Source organism: Mytilus galloprovincialis, chromosome 8 (assembly GCF_965363235.1).
Source record: "Mytilus galloprovincialis chromosome 8, xbMytGall1.hap1.1, whole genome shotgun sequence".
Lineage (NCBI taxonomy): Eukaryota > Metazoa > Mollusca > Bivalvia > Mytilida > Mytilidae > Mytilus > Mytilus galloprovincialis.
The window spans coordinates 34,476,540-34,497,453 of NC_134845.1; the positions used below are offsets into that span (position 1 = coordinate 34,476,540).

The window sequence follows — 20,914 nt, forward strand, 5'->3', positions numbered from 1 at the left end:
ATATAACATGTGTAAATAGAAGTGCATTTTGATATACTTCTAAGAGAAACGGCTGGGAATCACCGAGTAGTTTATTTCTTATAGGCTTCCTGGATTACAAGTTAGAATCCTATAAAGTTGACAGTAGCCATATATACCGTGACATATACATATTCTTCTCATAACTGTTGGAAATCACCAGTATTGTTAATAGGTAAGTGAATTATGAGGTTTTGCACTAAATGCGCTTCAACCCAATTATTGCAGTATGTAATACTTTTTTTTTAAGTTAGGAAAGATGTGTCGTTGGGTCTTCAAGTTTTTATACGTTTCAGTAAGTTCGTGAAACGGTTACCAATGCAATGTTAACCGTCAGTGGATATTATAAAATTATTGTGTTGAATATTGTTGGGTTTTTTGTCTTAAGGATTTTCGTAAAATGAGTTTGTTTTTATGTTGAGCTGTAACCATGGTAACGCCACTGATAAGGTGAGGGAGGATTGAGGTCATACACATTTGTTGAACCCCGCTTCATTCTTGTTATGCCTGTCCCAAGTCAGCAGCCTGTAACTTAGTGGTTGTCGTTGGTCCATGTATGTTATATTAGTTTTTATTCAATTGTTATGTAATTGATCTTACTGTTGTTTTTTAATGATTTAAATTGATTCTCATTTTTTTTTATCTCGGTTCCGATTTTTATCCGACAATATGGTATGTGATTTTTCATTGTTGAAGGCCGTTCGGTGACCTAATATCACTTATATATATATTATTTGAAGTCTGTAAAGCTAGTAAATGTTTAATTTATGATTGTATATTAACGATCTGACTGAAGTTGAGTTCGTTTTGCTCATATCTATTTTTCTTAGTTGTTTTTGCTGTTTTTCTTTTGGTCGTTTTTCGTTGTTTGGAATCACCGTGTTCATTTGTCTTAGACTTATAAGTTTGACAATTATTTTTGTATCTTCTGCCTAAAACTAAAATATCATTCATAAATGTGTAATGTATAATGACCTAATCCTCATCTTGAATTACCAAACAGATGCAAGTTTATGTTTTATAGAAAGTTGAGCAATACGTGTGTTGCTACTTAACATAGACCTGAATCATTATATTCGTCAATTTCTGTGGTTTGTTTATAGGTGATATGTAAATTTGAGTACAAAGTAGACACTTTTTCCGTTTAAATTAATATGAAACAGATCATCTTTAAATCTAAAGTACATTATCTGAATCTTCAGAAAATTTTGCATTTCGTTAAATATTTGAATTTGTGGTTCTCCTCTACCCACAAAATCTACGAATATATGTATCAAACAAATATGGATGAATCCACAGTAACTGCACTTGATTTGGAAAATGCCCAAATCGTCCATCGGGTCTCACCATTGGCACAATTAAAATTACAATAAACTTTAACCAAAAGCAGAGAAGCAGTAGGTTTAGAAATTCAGGGCAAATGAATGTTGACAATATGCTGCACAGGTTTACATATATTTTGACTAAAATAGTAGCAAATGTGCATTGGCGGTAGCTATGGTAGTTTTCAAAACAGTAGTTAAATTGGTGACTGATACTAGAAACCAACATTTTGAGATAATGAAGTTTGTGTAAACTTACGGAAAGGTTTGTATTTCATTTTGTGTCTGAGATGTTAGTTTCAGATTTAAATACTATAGTAACCATGATCAATTTATCTTCAGATGTAGATCAGAGTGATCACGTTTTTGGAGTGGTTTGTCTAATGAAAGTAAATTAATCGTTTCATCGAGTTATATTTGTGCAGACAATTAGTATAAGTGAAAGAAAAGGACAAATGTAACCAACTTTATTAAAAAGAGCATAACACACAAAATATACATGAATAAAAGAAAGAAAAAACTATATCCGGAAACTTAAAAAAAAACAATTAGACACTTGTTATGAATAGTTGTGTAATTTGGTAGCCCAAGGCCGTAGCTACCCTTGAGGCAAGTGAGGCAATTGCCTCACTAAAATTTCGACATTGATTATTTTTTTTATACATATATATCAATATAATAGTCATTTGTTGTTCTGTCTCAACCTTAATTTCTATATAACTTGTCATCATTCATTTTAAACTATTCTTCTTGGATATAACTCAGCATCTCAACGGGTGGTGTTTCTCGATAACATTAACCTAGTAATGATAATCATCATGGATCTCTGGTTAAAAACAGGCTCTTGCAGAAAAGGAAAAAGTAAAATCACAAAAATACTGAACTCAGAGAAAAGCGACACTGAAGGTAAAGAAAGGAATAATTTTAGTAAACTAGTTTTTTGTGAACAGAGTCTGAGTATTGTATATAACTTCATTAGAACAATCCAAAAACGATAAGTAGACTGACAAATCAAGTACTGGTATTCGAAAGGGGGAAGTTCTGTCTGCGTATTCATTTCTCCGTTTAACCAACTTTTGACAAATCAAGTCATCGCAAGGGGCAGTCCTGTCTGCGTATGCATTTCACGAACTTTAATCTTTCTCTTTACAGATAAATAAAATATAAATAATATGACACATGCATGGATTAGTTTCTATCCATGTTTCTTTAACCTTCAAAATTGAAAGAATATCCCATATTTCAATTTGATATTATTGAGGAATGGTAGAACCTTTAACACAGAATTTTGTCTTTACTTATTCGGGACTACGGAATTTCGTTTCTTTATATTCGGGGTTTCGGAATGGGACTCCCCATACCCATAACCCCTAAATTTATAGATTCTGGAACTTAAATACCACCAACTATTTCCAGAAATAATTTGAAATTATGGACCTACACGTAAACGTCAAAAACTCCATTCCAATTCCCCTGTACCCATATCATATATACTCTATAGATAGAATCATATACATTTATCTTATCTCATTCTATCCCTAGTTTGTCTACCGTAAAGCTTAATTCCCTTTTGCAAACAAAACTGTTACTATCGATGCTGCTACTAAATTGCTGATGGAGAAGGAATTATAAGAAGACATTGATCATTGTGTTGATGATAATGTGCTTCCTTTAGAAACACTGACTGCCCTGAAACGACTGAAAACTTGGAAAGAGCATGCATGAGTGGCAAGAAATTGTGCGGGCTTGCCATGTTCATCGCGATAAGGATATCAGCAGATCAAATTATGATTCTGAAACGAGTTGACTGAACCGGCCATAGAAAAATTTGGCAAACTCCACTGAATCGATGTTTGTTCTATGTTCTGGCAGCAGACTCAAATCAGTGATATTTAGATGATTATCTTACATATAAATTTAAATAAAGTTGTTAAAAATTTGGTGTAAGTAAAAGTCTTAAAATATAAAAAAAAATATGTAAAAAGTGTCCAAATTCAAAACATTATCAAATTCTCTAAAAATGCCTAAAATGCAGGATTTTGCACCATTCATTTCATACCCTCAAATGGCTCAATTATTTTGCCTCACTAAAATAAGATGCCTAGCTACGGCCTTGGTAGCCTGATGTTTTACCACGAATTTAAAAGTATTAGTAAGAAATGCATACCATGTGTAAATAGAAGAACACGATAACATACAATTTAAAAGATAACCGGCCGGGAATCACCGAGTAGTTTATTTCTAATAGTCTTCCTGGATTAGAAGTGTAGAATCCTATAAAGTTGACAAGAGCCATATTCATATTCATATTCATATTCTTCTCATCAGTTAACTATTGGAAATCACCAGAACTGTTAATACAGGTAAGTGAAATAGGAGATGATGCACTAAGTGCGCTTCAACCCTCCTATTTCAGTATATAGTTTGGTTGGTTTTTTTTTAATTAGGAAAGATATGTCGTTCAGTCTTTGTTAGTCTTGTATGATTTTTATATTTTTAGTTTCTTGTGTATAATTCGGAATTTAGTATGACGTCCATTATCACTGAACTAGTAACATATTTGTTTAGGGGCCAGCTGATGGACTTCTCCGGTTGTGGGAGTTTCTCGCTGCATTGAAGACCCACTGGATGCCTTAGGCTGTTTTCTGCTCTACGGCCGAGCTGTTGTCGTCTCTTTGACACATTCTCCATTTTCATTCTCAATCTTGTATACGTTTAGTATTTTTGTAAAGCGGTTAACCAAAGGTCGTTCGGTAATCTTTTATCGCTAATATAAAGGTCATTTGAAGTCTGTAATGCGAGTAAATGTTTGATTTATTATTGTATATTAATGATCTGACTTTAAGTCGAGTTCGTTTTGCTAATATCTATATATTTTTTCTAAGTTGTGTTAGCTGTTTTTCTTTTGGTCGTTTTTCGTTGTTTGGAATGGCAGTGTTCATTTGTCTTAGACTTATAAGTTTGAAAATTCTTTTTGTATCTTCTGCCTAAAACTTAAATATCATTTATAAATATGTAACGTATAATGACCTAATCCTCATCTTAAATTACCAAACAGATGCAAGGTTATTTTTTTATAGAAATGAAGCAATAAGTGTGTTGCTACTTGGCATGGACATGAATCATTATATTCGTCAATGTATCTGTATCTTGCATCTATGCAATAGGATTGAGTTATCATCTTTTCTTTCGATGGGTGAGCTTACCCATACCTGCAATGTAAGCCTTTTTTTATAGTAGTTTAATCATTGATGAGCATGAAATTTATTACTTACAAATTAAATATAGTCAATAGTTTAAAGTCATAATAAACGAGTGACCGGTGAAAAATAATGTTATTCCAATCCTTGAACTAATGCATACAAACATCATAAACTTAGTCTTCTGTGCAAGATTTTATCATTTTTTTCGCATAAATTTCGTATAATCGTCAATTTTTTTTCAATCGGTCAGTGTTGTTGTGAAAATATAGCAGGCAATTAAGGTCGTGTTTTGAAGCCGAAGTTTAACGATTGTCACCTGTTTGTCAACAATCAACAAAAAGCATGGATATTGAGCCCGTGTTTAACATGTACAATCAGATAATAGTTTATTTTAAGGACATTCATGCGTATTGCGATCACCGGATTTTTACGAGATGGGTCACACTGAGGTCACTTTGCATACGAAAAATATGTTGGGGAATTGCTTCCTGGAAGGAAGCAATTAAAATAAAGTAAACTCCTTCTAAATATGAACAAATTAAAGAATTTTCTTCAGAAAAATGTATATGTAAAAAAGTTTTATAATGAAAACTATTCATTGAGTTATAAAAAACAGGCATTAACTTTTTTTAATTTGAGGTTCTTATGACTTTAGTAATGGAGCAGTTAAGTTTAATTAGTCGTTCTCATTCCATCTTAATAAGGAGCAGATTCAAGTGCCAAGAAAATACCGTTTCATTTGAAGATATTTAAGGATAATGTCAAAACTACTAGACGGTAAGCAGTCAAAAATCAATAAATCAATCTTCTTTTTTTAGTAAACAAGATTCCCGTATAAGAACTATAATTTCAACCATTATGGAAATACACAATTTCATTCATTTGCAATTTTATATACGGGCGTTAAACATTTTAATATACGTGGTAGCAATACACAGTTAGGAGTGTGGTTTAGTATTTTTACCTCTGAATTTTTCAAATAGAAAATTAACGCTGTCTTCGTCCTAGACCTGAAAGTAGAAATTAGACTTGTGCCCATGCTGAGTGGCATTTCACCCCTGTAATGGTACCCATGGTATTAAAAATACAACCGATCCTTCGAAAGGAATACAAACGATTGCAGAATGCAGAAAATAAACTCGTTATCAATATTCGCGTAATTCGACTCTGAGGCTAAAGGAGTAGGTCCGGTAAGGGCCGATTTCAGCCTCAAATTTCAGGTTCATCTGACGAAAGATTTTGGACACTTTTTAAACAATCAAGTGTCTATTTCAATTGATTCAATTTGTTTATGTGAAAGATTTAAACTGATTTAGTCATTAAAAACGCTCTAATTCAAGCTTAGATATGAAACATCTATCAGATATGCCAAAAAATGTCACTTTAAGGCTTTTCAGATGTTTTTTGTCAAAAATGAAAGTGGCTGCATCCGTGTCATCCTCAACCTTTATACAATGTATATGTTAATATGTATTATCATCAAATACAAATTTCAATATTAAGAATGAACATTAATGCGGCCACTTTCATTTAGGACGGAACTCGTCAAACATTCAACTATAATGCTAAAGCTGTGAAGATTTCAGTAATTTAGCATGACTTAATGATGCTAGTACCCGATATGTGTGCATTGTACTGTTAAAAACAGCCCATATTTATGTAGCAGAAGCATTCTACTTTCCAATAAATAACTAAAAGTTTACATTTTATCAATTTTGTAAAACTGCTATATTTTGGGGCCAAAAAGGGTCTTACTGGACCTACTCCTTTCCCAACCATAAAAGGTCATAGAATTTGACTAATTTATATTAACAATAGGCTCTTACCCGTGGCAAAACAGTCAGAAAAGGACATTTAAGTTAGTGAAGAATCGTCTAACATTTGATGACAGGTAGTCTAATTAATATACTAGTAATATGATACCCTGCTGTTATTCTATTAACGTAGTTTCGTTATGTGGAATTTGACAACCATAAACTATCTTTTATGTTTATTAAATAATTAAGCATAATACATTAAAACAGCATTGTACAACATCAATCGAGGCTACCAGTAAATAACAATGACATCGACAATGTTTTCACAATCATTAGACTGTGCTTACTTAGTTTGAAATAAGTTTTAAAAATGAAACAGACATTAGTTGCGTACACGGATTTTAAGCTATATTAATTGATATTTGTGGTGGAGTTTTTTTTTACGTGTGTATGGTTGTGTATTTCAAGATCTTTTTACATAATAAGCATACGCGAATAACTATATTAAAAGTCACACGAGAAATAACATGAAGAAATATACCTCGTAAACTTTAAATGTTACCACTTGCACTTTATAAGATTTTTGCACTGATGTTACATTACATAATTATGATTTCGTGAAAGCCTGGGAAAGTGTAAACTAAAATCGTATTTATCTTGTATACAAGTTAAAGGGGCACTAGCTACGAGATATTTGAAAAAAACTAATATATATTTTTTTTGGCTCAATCAGTAATGAAAATAAGCAAAAAACATTGATTATGAATTATTGACTTGCAAGTGAATAATTCTAATACAGGTAAAAACGACGATAAACATTTATTTTTTATCTGTAATGTGAAAATAAATATACCTAGAATAATTTAACAGCACGTGTTTTTTTAATGTATTTATATCTATATTTATGTTTACATCGCTTATATGGTCATCGGATGACTATGGAAGTCAACTCGATAAATAATTAGATGACGTCTAGACTCAAATACACACGAAACGAAGGTACGTGTTTTCATGCCTGTGCCTTGTTTATTGTTTTATTTGGACTTTTAATAGTTTGGATAAATGTTTTACTTATTATAAATCAAATATGAGAATTTGATTAGAATCGGTGAACATGAATTTGACAGCTAGTGCCCCTTTTAGGTTGTTTCTAAAAATCAGAAAGGAGCGTTGCCCAATTTTTTGTCTTAAGGGAGTTTGAAAGACTAACCGTATAGCGGGTTACTTTCGTAGGGTGCAAATTTTTGCTTATTTTCGCGGATAGAAAAAAAATCGTCAAAATAAATTCCGCCAATTTAAAACGGCCGGTGCAAAGTATTGTTAAAAGTTTTAAATCCGCCAAAATAATAACCGCCAAAATATTTCGTATACCTTATTCAATGAAAATCGCCAAATTTTACACCCGCCAAAATAACCCGCTTTAGGGTAATATGTTAACTTCTATGTCGTTTGGTCTCTGGCGTAGAGTTGCTCATTGGCAATCATACCACATGTTCTTGTTTTTATATTTTGTATCAAAAACAGTTTATATACAAATTTGCAATCGTCACTTTATCGTAAGAATGTAATCTAATAATAAGTTTAGATTATAACATGCTCCATATTGGGTCGAGGGATGATACCAGGGCCAATATGGAAAAGGCATGTTATAATCTTTTTATCACATATTTAAGTTCTGCAGAAAAGAGAAAAAGCATAAAAGGTAAAATCTTAAACATTTTATCACAAACGTGTCGTTAAGGATGCAATGACGTCACGTCATTTAGAATCAGGGCACAATTACCAATAACCTCTTTTTTGCCGCGGGCAATTTTGAGATTATTGCATATGCAAAACCCGACATATTCGTAACAAATGTGTGTTAATACAAAAGAAATCATGACTAAACCTGGTTTTGTTTTCATATTGTAACCGATGATATATCAGTTATTATAAAAAGTATATAAACATCCTTCATCTGCAAGATCAGCTAAAGTTATAGTACATTATTCCACAATTGAATTTACCGGATGAATTTACTAAAGAATTTGAACAGTATAAAATAAGCTATTTTAGATCAAACTTGACATCGTTAAATAATGTTACATAATTTATAAAGGAGTATAATTTTTCAAAGTGTCACTTAACGTGTGTATCAGATAAAATACATATTTACAAGGAAACACATTCGGTTTGGTATGACTTCAATACGTTTCAACAACGCATACCAAGAATTATCTTTAATCTTTGATACAAAAGAAGCTCAAAGATTAAATATACAAGATATAGATATTGTTTAGTACATATTGCTTTTCATACCTGTTAAATTTTTAAAACTCTTCTTTTTATTACTGAATTATACGACGCGAATTGTAGTCTGCTAAAAAATATAATGTATATGAAACACCTTTAGAATCAAAAGAAAATATGCAAAGTGGACATGGTATGTCTGAACATTAATAGAAACTTTATTCTTGGGAGTAATTTTCCATCAAGAATCATATGATGTGATCATATTTATATTCTGCCAATACAATTATTTCAGACACCTTGATTTTAATTTCTTTTCATTTGGTATTATCTATGTCTGTTCCATTAACTTATACTAGTTTGCGCTGAGTAATAGCGGTAAAATGGAATTGTGGAATAGTATACACCTATGGACTGGATTTGAGGGTAATAGCAAGTATGTTTCCCCTGAGATAACAACTATTGCTCGAGGCGAAGCCGAGAGAAATAGTGGGTATGCGCAGGGACAACAAACTTGCTATTACCCGCACAACCAGTCATTATGTGTTTTATTATACTGACCAAATCAACTTTATAAAAAGTTTACATAAATCATCTAAAAAAAAAGAATATGTCACATAAACATGCACATGTTGAACTATATACTATTCATCTAAATAAGTTACAAATATGAGGGCAATTGCCTTTCATTAATGCTCTTAATTGTAGAAAACTAGACCCATGTCTGGCGCAGATACACACTTTTAAACTATTATCTATGATTAGTTTATTTACTTGAACTGTTGTTGAATTTTATTTTTTATTATAATTCAAACTTTCGGGAGGCTAACAATTTAGGAGAAGATAAAGCTTAACTCTTTCCTTTAAAAATGTATTTATAATTGCCATTCATATGAAATGGAATTAAAGCAATTTGACAATGAATGACATAAACATATCAGTGAGTGAAAATCCCTGTACCAAGTCAGCAATTTGACAGTTGTTGTCCATTCGTTTGATGTGTTTTATAATTTGTTATTTCCACTTGATTAAGGAATTTCCGATTTTGAAATTTCCTCAGAGTTCAGTATATTTGTGATTTTAATTATAATATTCCTGAATAGTGTCTTTCAAGTTGGTCTAACGTTTTAAACAGACATACTTAGAAACTAAGCAAACGACAAAATTGACATACATTTTCATAAAATTAAAATATTATGACCGATCTTTTATTTAACTCGAGACTCGTAACGTCTATTCGCCTTGGCTTTCAAACATTCGGCTTCGAGCGTCCTTGGGCGTCTCATTCCAGAAAAGAGCTTCAGACGCATACATTTAAGTGTTTCTTATTATCTTTTGAATGACTGAATCGATACCGCTGGTGGTGGACTTTCAGTCCCCAAGGGTATCATCCACTAAGTAGTTAGTGCTTCATCACTATTATTATTGATAACAAATCTTTCAGAATATTCTTTTTTTTTTATCCAAATCAGAAAAAAACTTAGAAACTAACTCTCTCAGGCAAAGATAAAATTCGATGCTTATGGCCATTTGTCGGAGTTCTGTTTGGTCATAAAGCTCTGCAACTATTTTAGTTTTATACATTAGTGCTTTTCAAATATGTGACGTTGAGCATTCATGATGAAGGAAAATCAAGAAAAGCGATACAGACGCGTGTAATATATATAGTATTGTTTTCATTTTTTTCTCTCTACAAGTTGTTGTCATTTGGTTTGTGTTTAAAAAATTCTTTTAAACTTGTTTTACAGGTCAAAAATGCCAGGGGAACAGCTAACCTGTGTTTGGCAAGCTATATATGCCCTAGATCGTCTCAACAGTGTAAACATGAACAAAGATGCTATGAAATTGTTTCTTACAAATGCCGCTCAATACGAATCAATCCACTTTTCTGATCGCAAATATTCCGACACGTTTTCAGAGGCAACTGTTAAGTTCAATGATTTCAAAGAGTACGTAAAAAAACATCTGCGGGAAAATGGGGTTGCCTTTTCCAAAACTTGCAGTGATTTGGAAGAAATGAGTTGGAATAACCTGAAGTCTGGCCTGAAAAGTAAACTAGAGACAGAAGACGTTTATAAACTATGGCGCATTTGTAATCGCCTGATGAAGGAAGATACATACCCGCCTGTGGTCTTTAGAGAGGAGGCAAGCTGGCTTTTAGAGAAAGTGCTGTCTAATCTGGGACATAATCTGAAGTCTTCAGATGATGCCTTTAGAGAAGATAAATTTACTTTCCAAGAAATGTTATCAATTATGGAGGATTTTGCTTTTTCCGACACATCACATCAACAAATAAACACATGTATCGACGATCTCTATACGTGGTTGGTTGTAGAAGTGATGAAAAAAGCAAAGTATACAAACGTACTAAGAAGCAGGCAAATTGGACAAATTGGGTAAAACGTTGGTGTGTTTTAACACCTCAGTATCTTCGATACTATGGTACGGATGTTAAAGCTTCAACAAGAGTTCCAACAAAAGCTGATTCCAATCAAAAAGGCGAATTTACGTTTACTAAGAATACTAAACTAGAAAGCCTTATAGGGTACAGTGGTGTAGTTAAAAGTCTGCAAGGAAGGTTTAGGCTCGCAAATGTTCCAGTTTTAGAAATGGAAATTGCTGTCGATGACGAGAATGAGAAACGAGCATGGTTATCTGACCTAGAGGAAATAATTCAGTGCTTGAGAAATAATACAACACCTGTTCAAAAACTTCTCAAGGAAAGGCATTTGAAAAGTATGGCAGCAAGGGAAAGGAAAGATGGAACAAATAAACAAGTAGAAGATATCGAATCAGCTCTAAATAAAACAAAGCTCCGGGCCGAGAGGCAGTCTAAAAAGCAAGTTTTCGATGACACATCCAAAAATGTAGTAAAACCATTAACAACAGAAAAAACAAAAGACAAAATACAACTAAAGCGCCCTTCCTTGGAAAAAGAGAGTGCAGAAAAGATAAAAGCGATGTTTATGAAAATTGACACGAATGGAAACGGTTTGTTGGATAAATTAGAATTTGCAAACTTCTTAAAGGGCCTTGGATTAAACATGTCAGAAAAAGAAAGCAATCTAGTTTTCAAATCTGTAGATACAAATAAAAGTGAACAGATTACCTTCGAACAATTTCAAAACTACTTTTGTTTGCATATCATGAACGAAATGGAAACTGCCGAATGCGTAAATGCCATGCGAAAAGCATTTTTGGAGGCTGATCGTGATGGATCAGGTACACTAAACTTCCGGGAATTTACGGAGTTTGTTTGGGAAAAAAACAGGTCTGCCAGAATGACAAAAATTTTGAAGTCTTTCGCTAACATTACTACTGACGAAATTTCGTTTAATGATTTTGAAAAGCTGGTTTCAGGCAGTGGATCAGAGGTTCTTGTGCCAATATTAGAAGAAGAAATAGAACGCGGCACTGACTCATCTCTGGATGATTTTGAAGACCGCCTTTAGAAAGTCTATAAGGACACAGAAGCAGATGAACTAGCAACCTATATAAGACAACGATGGGATAAATTTGCTACATTCCGAAGGGCTGGGCAAACAGGTTCTGTTGTTATGACTGGTGGACACGGAATGGTAGCAGATATTGTTCCAGGAGATTATAGTTTGATTGACCTTGCTTGCTTCAGTGACCTGCCTCCATTGGAACCAAAGCATAAGGTCGTAAAAGACACACAATGGTTATCCAGTACAATACCCGGAAAATCAGGAAAGATCATATTTCCACTTGAATTTGACAAACAAGTACCAACCGAACAGGCCACATCAGAACTTTTACGGTATTATGGTTGCAGTTTTGCTGATAGTCAGCAAGAAAAAATATCTTTGCTCTTCCGTAACGGAATCCAGGATTTCACGTATGAAAACGGATACTTGGAAAAGTACGTAACGGCTACAAATGGTGGGGCAGGAATTGAAAAGCATGATTTTTCACATTTAGATTGTCCTTTGTCAGAAGATTCGGGAATTTTCATTCTTGCAAAATTCGTGGACAATGGCGATTTCCACATAACAGCCTTCCGACTTCCTGTACGTCATACACTATATGTACCCGGAGGAGTAATTCATTGTAACGACTACCTCAAAGGGACATGGAGGACCATGCTGTCAGATGAAACAGACATTGATCACGTGCATCTCACACACGTCGTAGAAGAAGGGCACGAAGAAAAGTTTAGATTTCAGTTTACATATTAACTGCTAATTCCGCTTTTACAAATACTTGTTAAATTGAATGAAAAGCATTCTTACGGAATTTTCAATGAAATAAGGAAACTTCGATCATAAATGATTGATAAAAATATTTGCCTATCTGTATGTATATGAGGGTTATTAATCAGGAATAAATGAGATATTAAACAGTACTGTAACTTGGTTTCTCCGTTAAACAATTGACCAAAGTTTTGTTACAAAATGTACCAAAGAGTACCTACTCATTTAAGAATTGAATGCTTCTTTTCGTAAATTCATTGGGGTGTAGTTTAGTTTAAACATATTTTATTGTCTAAATATACAATAGGATTGGATACAAGTTATAACAACTTAAGAAAATCCTCTCCATATAAGTACAATATACAAAATTTCAAGATGACAGCAATTAAATATTTCAGTACAATATGAAAAATATATACAATTTTATATTATGTTTAAACAGTATAACAGTTGGATACGAGTACAGCAATATTAATCAAAGAATCTTTTTGTATGGCGTTTATAACTATGTACATTTCTGAAAAGGATTGTGTTTTGTTCAACAGGGTGTTGGGGTGTAAAAGCGTTGACCGAAGTACATTTTGTTTAAAGCGTAAAAGCGCTTCATTCTCAAAATGTGCGCACGTTCAACGCTTTTACAACCCAATGAAATAATAAAAAGGAGCATTTTTGGTCAAGGTAGTTTTTGATGAAGTTGAAGTCCAATCAACTTGAAACTTAGTACACATGTTCCTTGTGATATGATATTTTTTATGTTTGATGCCAAATTAGAGATTTTACTCCAATTTCACGGTCCACGGCGCATAGAAAATCATAGAGCGATTGGGGCATCTGTGTACTATCGAAACATTCTTGTTAGTTTTAAATATTTTCAAACAAACGTCACGTTTCCTAAAGATACTATATGTAAGTAGTCATTAAAACCTGTACAAATAAAAACAACCATCGGGCTTTATGAGTGTTTTGTGTATATTTAAACACGAATATACTAGTTCTTCCTTATACAATTATGAAACTAAACTAAAGAAAACAATGTCTTCTTATTATCAATGAACCATCAGGATATGACCTATTTCTTACAGTATATGGGAAATAGACATACCATTGAAAATGTAACGTTAATGAACAATACACAATAAAAGAAGATGAAAAGGTTATGTGAAAAAAACTCTTTCTGACAAACATGCACATCTAACCATATTTATTTACACCAAATATAGTGACCCTATTGCTGATAGTTTTTGAAAAATGTATATAATGATCATAGGATAAAGTTAAATTTGCCAATAATAGAGGGACAAAAGATACCCGATGGACAGTCAAACTCATAGATCGAAAATAAACTGATAACGCCATGGCTAAAAAATGAAAAAAGACAAACAGAAACATATAATACATATGACAAAACATAGAAAACTAAAAGACTAAGCAACACGAACCCCAACAAAACTGAGGGTGATCTCAGGTACTCCGGATGGGTGAACAGATCCTGCTCCACATATGGCACCCGTCGTGTTGCTCATGTTATTACAATAAATTATAATAATATATGAGTTTATGGTCTAATGAAAGAAATGTACACATTATAGTTGTTTATTGCACCAGACTGATGACGAACTTTCAACGGTACTTTAGAAATCATAATTTATTCAAAAAGAGAATTTGATTAATTACTGTAAGCTAAAGTTGAACACGTCGGTTACTATTAAATGCTTAAACTACATCTGACTAATGATTTTTAAAGAAAGAAACTGTCCACAAAAAAATAATAAAGACCAAGGAACTATGGAAATAAGGTCTTGTTCAGATGAACTCTGATAGACGGCTATGTACATCTTGCAATCATACCATAAAGGAAATATAAATGACCTTTTGCTCAGAGTATTTAGATGAAAAGTCCTATCCTTTAAATGCAACGTTCACAAAAAAAAACAGTTAGAAATACATGAAGGTCATATGAACCCTACAAGGCGTACATATAAACATGTACACCCGCCACATTATTTATGTATGTGTCTGTCCCAAGTCAGGATCCTGTAATTCAGTGGTTGCCGTTTGTTTATGTGTTACATATTTATTTTCGTTCATTTTTTTTTTTTTTTTTACATAAATAAGGCCGTTAGTTTTCTCGTTTGAATTGTTTTACATTGTCTTATCGGGGTCTTTTATAGCTGACAATGCGGTATAGGCTTTGCTCATTGTTGAAGGCTGTACGGTGACCTATAGTTGTTAATGTCTGTGTCATTTTGGTCTTTTGTGGATAGTTGTCTCATTGGCAATCATACCACATCTTCTTTTTTATACACATACACCATTGGTTTATTTATTAAACCATTGCATTGAATAATGATTTATAAAAATTGTAGTCGAATGGACGCTTCCAGGTATACATGAACTGCTTACAATCATTTCATACACAAAATAAATTGATGTATTACTTTGTATTTCTAAGGAATGGACCGATAGATCATGTGAATAAGGTCAAGTTATGGATTTGAACGCAAAATCTTATCCTTAATCATAGCTTTATAATGAGCTCACAGTCATGGTCAGAGGAATATTTCTTATACACATTCACGTTTTCAATAGATCCAATATACAAAATATAAGAATCCCATTTCTCATAATAAGTAAGAAAATCAGTGGTTCATGCAATCTTTTGAAGACGAAACGCACGTCCGGCGCAACTAATATAAATTTCAATTCTGGTATCTATGACTAATTTATATACATCTATATTTGCGGCTTTTTTCTCTGTCAGCATTGAGATTTACCAACACTGTCACTATATGTCATGTGTAAAACCAAATATGATTTAATGTTATATTAAGTTAAAAGGGAAAAGGGATCTAGGTTCTTGTTGTTCAGTCTATAGTTTTTCTATGATTTTTTTTTTTGTCGTTAATTTTTATTTTGTGCAATGGAATTGTTCGTTCGTCCTGAAAATTTATTTGTTATCTTTCGCCTAACTCTTCAATTTCTTTCAGGGTGTTATATAATATGATGACCTTACCCATATAAGAAATTACGAAATAGATACATGTTTATGTTTTATAAGGATGCGGAAACAATAAGTGTATTGCTATTCTGTGGGTTTACCTTCCTGGTGTATCTACGGATATGTAAGTCTAGGTGCGACGAATGACCACTTCGCATTTTAAAAATAGATTTGGAGAAGATAATATTTAGATGTATATTGCTAGTTAAACTACGTCCATAATCTATACATGTTTAACGTAACTAAAATTAATATAATTGTAAGCATAAACTGTCATCTTTCATCTCTGTTACATTCTGCTTTATATGATGATAGTACTGCAATGAATGATGCGCTTTTTGGTGCCCTTTCTAATCGTCTCAAAAATTGAATCAAAAGAAAAGATATAAAAAGTTTTAAAAGTTCTGTCAATTGAAAGTTTCCGTTTTTTTTCTGAACAACGTTGTTTACTATTCATAAACCAAGTTAACGTTGAAATCGACTTACAATGTTTTGCCTTTTCTTTTTGAAATTTGTGATTTTTCTTTTTGAAATTTGTGATTTATCTTTTTGTTTATTTTTGATAAATCTACATTCTAATATTTGCTTGTTTTCAACATTATGTGTTAGTGGTAAATGTTTTCAGTTAAAGTTGGAAAACGATAAATGAATATAAATTTCAAATGGTCAATAATTTTATAATGAAGTATAAGTTTTACATATCCCATCTCATATAATTTAGCAAAGAATTAAGCTTTTGACAGTTTCACTGAAAATTAGATATTTCTAAGAATAATTGAAACACAATTACAAGCTGTTGGAAAAATTATTACGATTGACATACTTGGGTAGGATTGCTACGGATAATTCCTACAACAAATGTAGGCGTGTTATACACCATTGTAAAAATAAATCAATTTAGATTTACGATATTACAAGTTTTAGTGGGATTGACAGCCTGAAAATTTGGCAATAAACGTCTCGCACTAAATGATCAATTATAAAAACTGTTATCTTTTGCCTGAATAGAACTAATCACCCAGTTAGTAAAATTGTGGTCTGTCTAATAAGTTACGAGTTTCCTTTTTTAGATTCAAATTTTCCCATGACGTCAATATCATTCAGACTCTCTCTTGACTTTACGTATGAAAAGAAATAAATTCAGATAACTCCGAGAATCATTTAGACTTTTCCATAGCATTGACCAATCGGCAACCGAGATATATAAGTAGACGTGACGCGTTTATTGCCAAATTATCAGCGGTTGGCAAAATTATTACGATTGACATACTTTGGTATGATTGCTACGGATGATTCCGACAACAAATGTGTGTATGTTATGCACCATTGTAAAGATAAATCAATTTAAATTTACGCTATAACAAGTTTTAGTGGGGTTGACAGCCTAGAAAGCGGCATACAACGAAATTTCGTCACCGTCTGACATTTTTAGAAAATGCAAGTTAAGTACAAGGTATTATATTAAGGTATATAGGAATTTTTTTTCTGAGACAAGTGCCTGTGATATGTATACCACGTAAATCTCCTTATTTTCATAAAGTTGGAATATACTTGGAATATATATTTGTTTTTATGAAACGTCCACACAGTAGTTATCTGAAGACTAACAAATAGACAAAATTAATGCCAAACCTGACCATTATCAAACACTGATCACAACGTAATAAAATTGACGTCTAAAAATCAGCACACGCCAACAAAACGAATATATGAACCTGTAAGAGCAGTTACAAAATCTTGTTAATTCTTGATTTACACGAGTTTATAAAACTTATCTAAATATATTACATATTGTACTATATTTTGCCATTCGCACTAAAAAGCGCACTCATCGCTTTCAATATCGATCCAAAATAGGCATGGCTATAGGAAAAAATCATTATTAAGCCTTTTCTCGTTTATTCGGCGAATGGCCGCATCCAAGAAAAGCAATGACTCTTATAGCATTTTATCAAAGGTTACCAAATGTACCAGTTGGTTCACTAACTAACAAAACGTATGTGTATGGTCAAGTTATTTCAGAATTACGTTAATATAGAAACATGCAGCTTCGTCGTCATCAATAAGAGAAAACCAGTCAATTTCCGTATCAAGTCAAATAAAAACTTATGAAATAAAAATACACAGAAACACAATGTTAAAAAAACTAACCTTACTTGATAATTAACACAGTTATTTCAGAATTACCTTACATTAGAAACAAACAGCTTCATTGTCAGCAGATTGAGAAAACCAGTCAATTTCCGTATCAAGTCTTATAAAAACTTACGAAATATTTAAGATACAAAGAAATACAATTGTAAAAAAAATCTTACCTTACTTGATAATTAACACAGGAAAAATATAATTCAATTTTATATTCAATTAAAATTAAACTTTGACTTTGACTTTTATAACAATTGCTATTCCTTTTTAATATAAAACCACGCGAGAATTATGAAATCTCACATTCCTCAGTCTCAGTATTGGTATTACTATTAAGTCAATACGAATTTAACAATATTTCGTGGTTTAGTTCAGTTATTTGTATATATATATATATATATATATATATATATATATTAATTTGCAATCGATTTGAAATCATTTTTGTATAGAAAGTAAAATGGTTTAATCGATCAGCTTTATTCCAATGTTATAGAACAAACAATCCCGGGACAATATATTTCAAAAATTGAAAGCGACCATCGACTATTTTATTCGATTTAACATAATGAAGAGGACGTTTTTCATCTATATCTTCAATTCACCATGATAATTGCATCTCGAAACAAAGAAAGAAAAAAATATATATCATTTTCATTTTTAAAACTATATTCTGTACACGCATTGTAAAGATAATTCATATAGTTCCCATGATTTCAAAATAAGTCTCATATCGATTAAAAAAGAAAAGTAGCCTGTAGGAATAGTATCTTTTAATACAACTTTCTATTTTTTTAAATTCACAGAAAAAGATAAACTCTACCGTGGATTAAAATTTGAAATTGCACTCAAATTATCAGTTAAAACAAAAACATGCAACGCAGATACCATAACAATAGATATACATATACACACACGAGTTGTACAAATATTTAGATTTCTTCATTCGACTTTTACAACATACTGCGTTAGTTAATATTTATTCTTCCCTCGACGGGGCTCTAACCTGGCCTTTTTTAAATCTTGACAACGGGAGAGATCCGTTTGCGCCAAAAATGTGTCCTTTTGCGCCACATCTTTTTTCTACAATGCTACGTTTGCGCCGCCTGTTTTAAAATTACATGGTATCATTTGCGCCAAAAATAAACCATACGATTGCGCCAATTACTAGAAGAAAAATGACTTCTCTCCACCGTTATTCGGACTTGGAACCGGCAGTTTACACGGCAAATCTTTCCGTTTCTGAAACATACTTTCTTTTTACTACTGCTGCATGGGTACTTCCTAATTGATTGTATATAGTAGCTTGTAAGTTCACTTTATTGTTCAAAAAGACAAACATTGAAGGATGAAATGCATAAAACAGTTCATAATAATTTCCCGTGAAATGCTTCTGCCCCATTACTAGTACGTCTTGAGGTAGATGGAGTTTCAGTCCATACGGATGGTGAGAGCAAAGCACTGTGTCATCAACGTATGTGGCTAAAACATAATCATAAAAGCTTATATTTTCTTCTCTTTTGGCATATCTTGTATTAAATATATTCAGCAAAGCGATAAGTTTTCTTCTCTCTTTGTACATGGATTGCATGTCTACTGCATTTCAAGTCATTTCTCTCCAAATGCTCATCTTCATGGTGAAATATCTCCGATCATATGATACTTTTTAAGCATGAAATAAGAATAAATATTAATCATTAATATTTATGATAGATATGTGTACAGGTAAATTGGTGCAAATGTATATCTCTCTGAAACATAAGTTAAGTAAAATTTGTCGGGTCTTTAATAAAAACGTGACCAATCCAATTCTATTTTCTGGCTTGGATTTCCGAATTTCTGGTATGCGAGATATAGTCGATTGAAAATTATTAAATTATGTGTGTAGAAGTATAGAACTTTATATTGAAGGAGCTGATAAAAAAAAAACAAAATGTTCTTTAAGAGAAATCTTAAAAGGGTTATTCCGACCGAATTTTTTAATCTGAATTTATGTCTTATTGTTAAAGATCGCGTGTAATTAGATTTTTTTTTGTTAGATTGCTGTCTCGTTGATATATTTTCCACATCTTCTTTAATCCTAACATGGACTTAATAACCTCCTTGATCATAGATAGCAAAAACATATTACTATTCATTAAGGCGATTCAGATTTCCATATTATTTTTAACAATTGGCATTTTATAAGAAGTGGATATTTTTGGTGCCTGTTCATAGTTTGTTGTAACATAACCTTTTAGGTTACATTACATTATTAAAGAGTCAATTTAAACTTTAACTTAATTCGTTTAAAAAATCAAATTTCCAATCATTGCTGAAAATCATTGAACTAGTAGTCAAAATGAATAGTTTTACACTGAATAGTTAATAACCATAAATGTTGAAATTCCGAAAATAAGATCAAATACTACTATAATTATTTTCCTTAAAGGTTAACATGGTTCAACATAAGGCATATCCGGATAAATCAGATCATCAGAGAAACTAGTAAACATTTCATTACAGTTAATCTGGACAGGAATTAACATGCAGTTTGCAAAATACTACATTGAAAACCTTGTTCATAGAATCTGTTTATCTCTTCACTAACTTTTGTTCTCAATCCGAAGAACAACAAATAACTCATATCACATTTAACTGATGAAGATTTATAGCTTTGACTTCATTTGAAGATTTGAAACTATAATCCCGATACGGGCGGGAGATGCGTTCAGGAGATGTTGGAAATGCTATTTAACTTAGATTAGTTGATAGCTGTCTATGCGGTATTCACTTTGCTCACATTGAAGGCCGTACTGTGACATATAGCTGTAAAATTTCCGTGTCATTTGGTCTCTTAGTTTGATTTAAACAATATTTTATTTTCAAAAGTGCATAAAATACAATTATACCATACAAAGAGTAGGAATTTGGAAACAAGAAGAACTTATATTAATCCGTCTCCCTTGATTAAATTTGGTCTCTTGTGAAGAGTTTCTCATTGGCAAACATACCACATATTCTTTTATTATATACTAAGTAACGAATA

The 20,914-nt window shown here is 32.2% G+C and overlaps 1 protein-coding gene across 2 annotated transcripts in view; it reads left to right on the plus strand.

Moving 5' to 3' along the window:
• The first annotated feature begins 3,481 nt into the window (after nt 1-3,481).
• The window catches only part of LOC143085633 (uncharacterized), a 41,087-nt gene continuing 23,654 nt past the window's right edge, over nt 3,482-20,914 (plus strand). Inside the window, exons 1-2 of one of the 2 annotated variants that reach the window (XR_012981392.1) lie at nt 3,482-3,703; nt 10,278-11,440. The gene's annotated coding sequence lies outside the window, so the exon portion shown is untranslated. Of the gene's footprint in view, nt 3,704-10,277; nt 11,441-20,914 lie in introns of those variants that run through there. The other variant, XM_076262103.1, reaches the window with a different exon arrangement.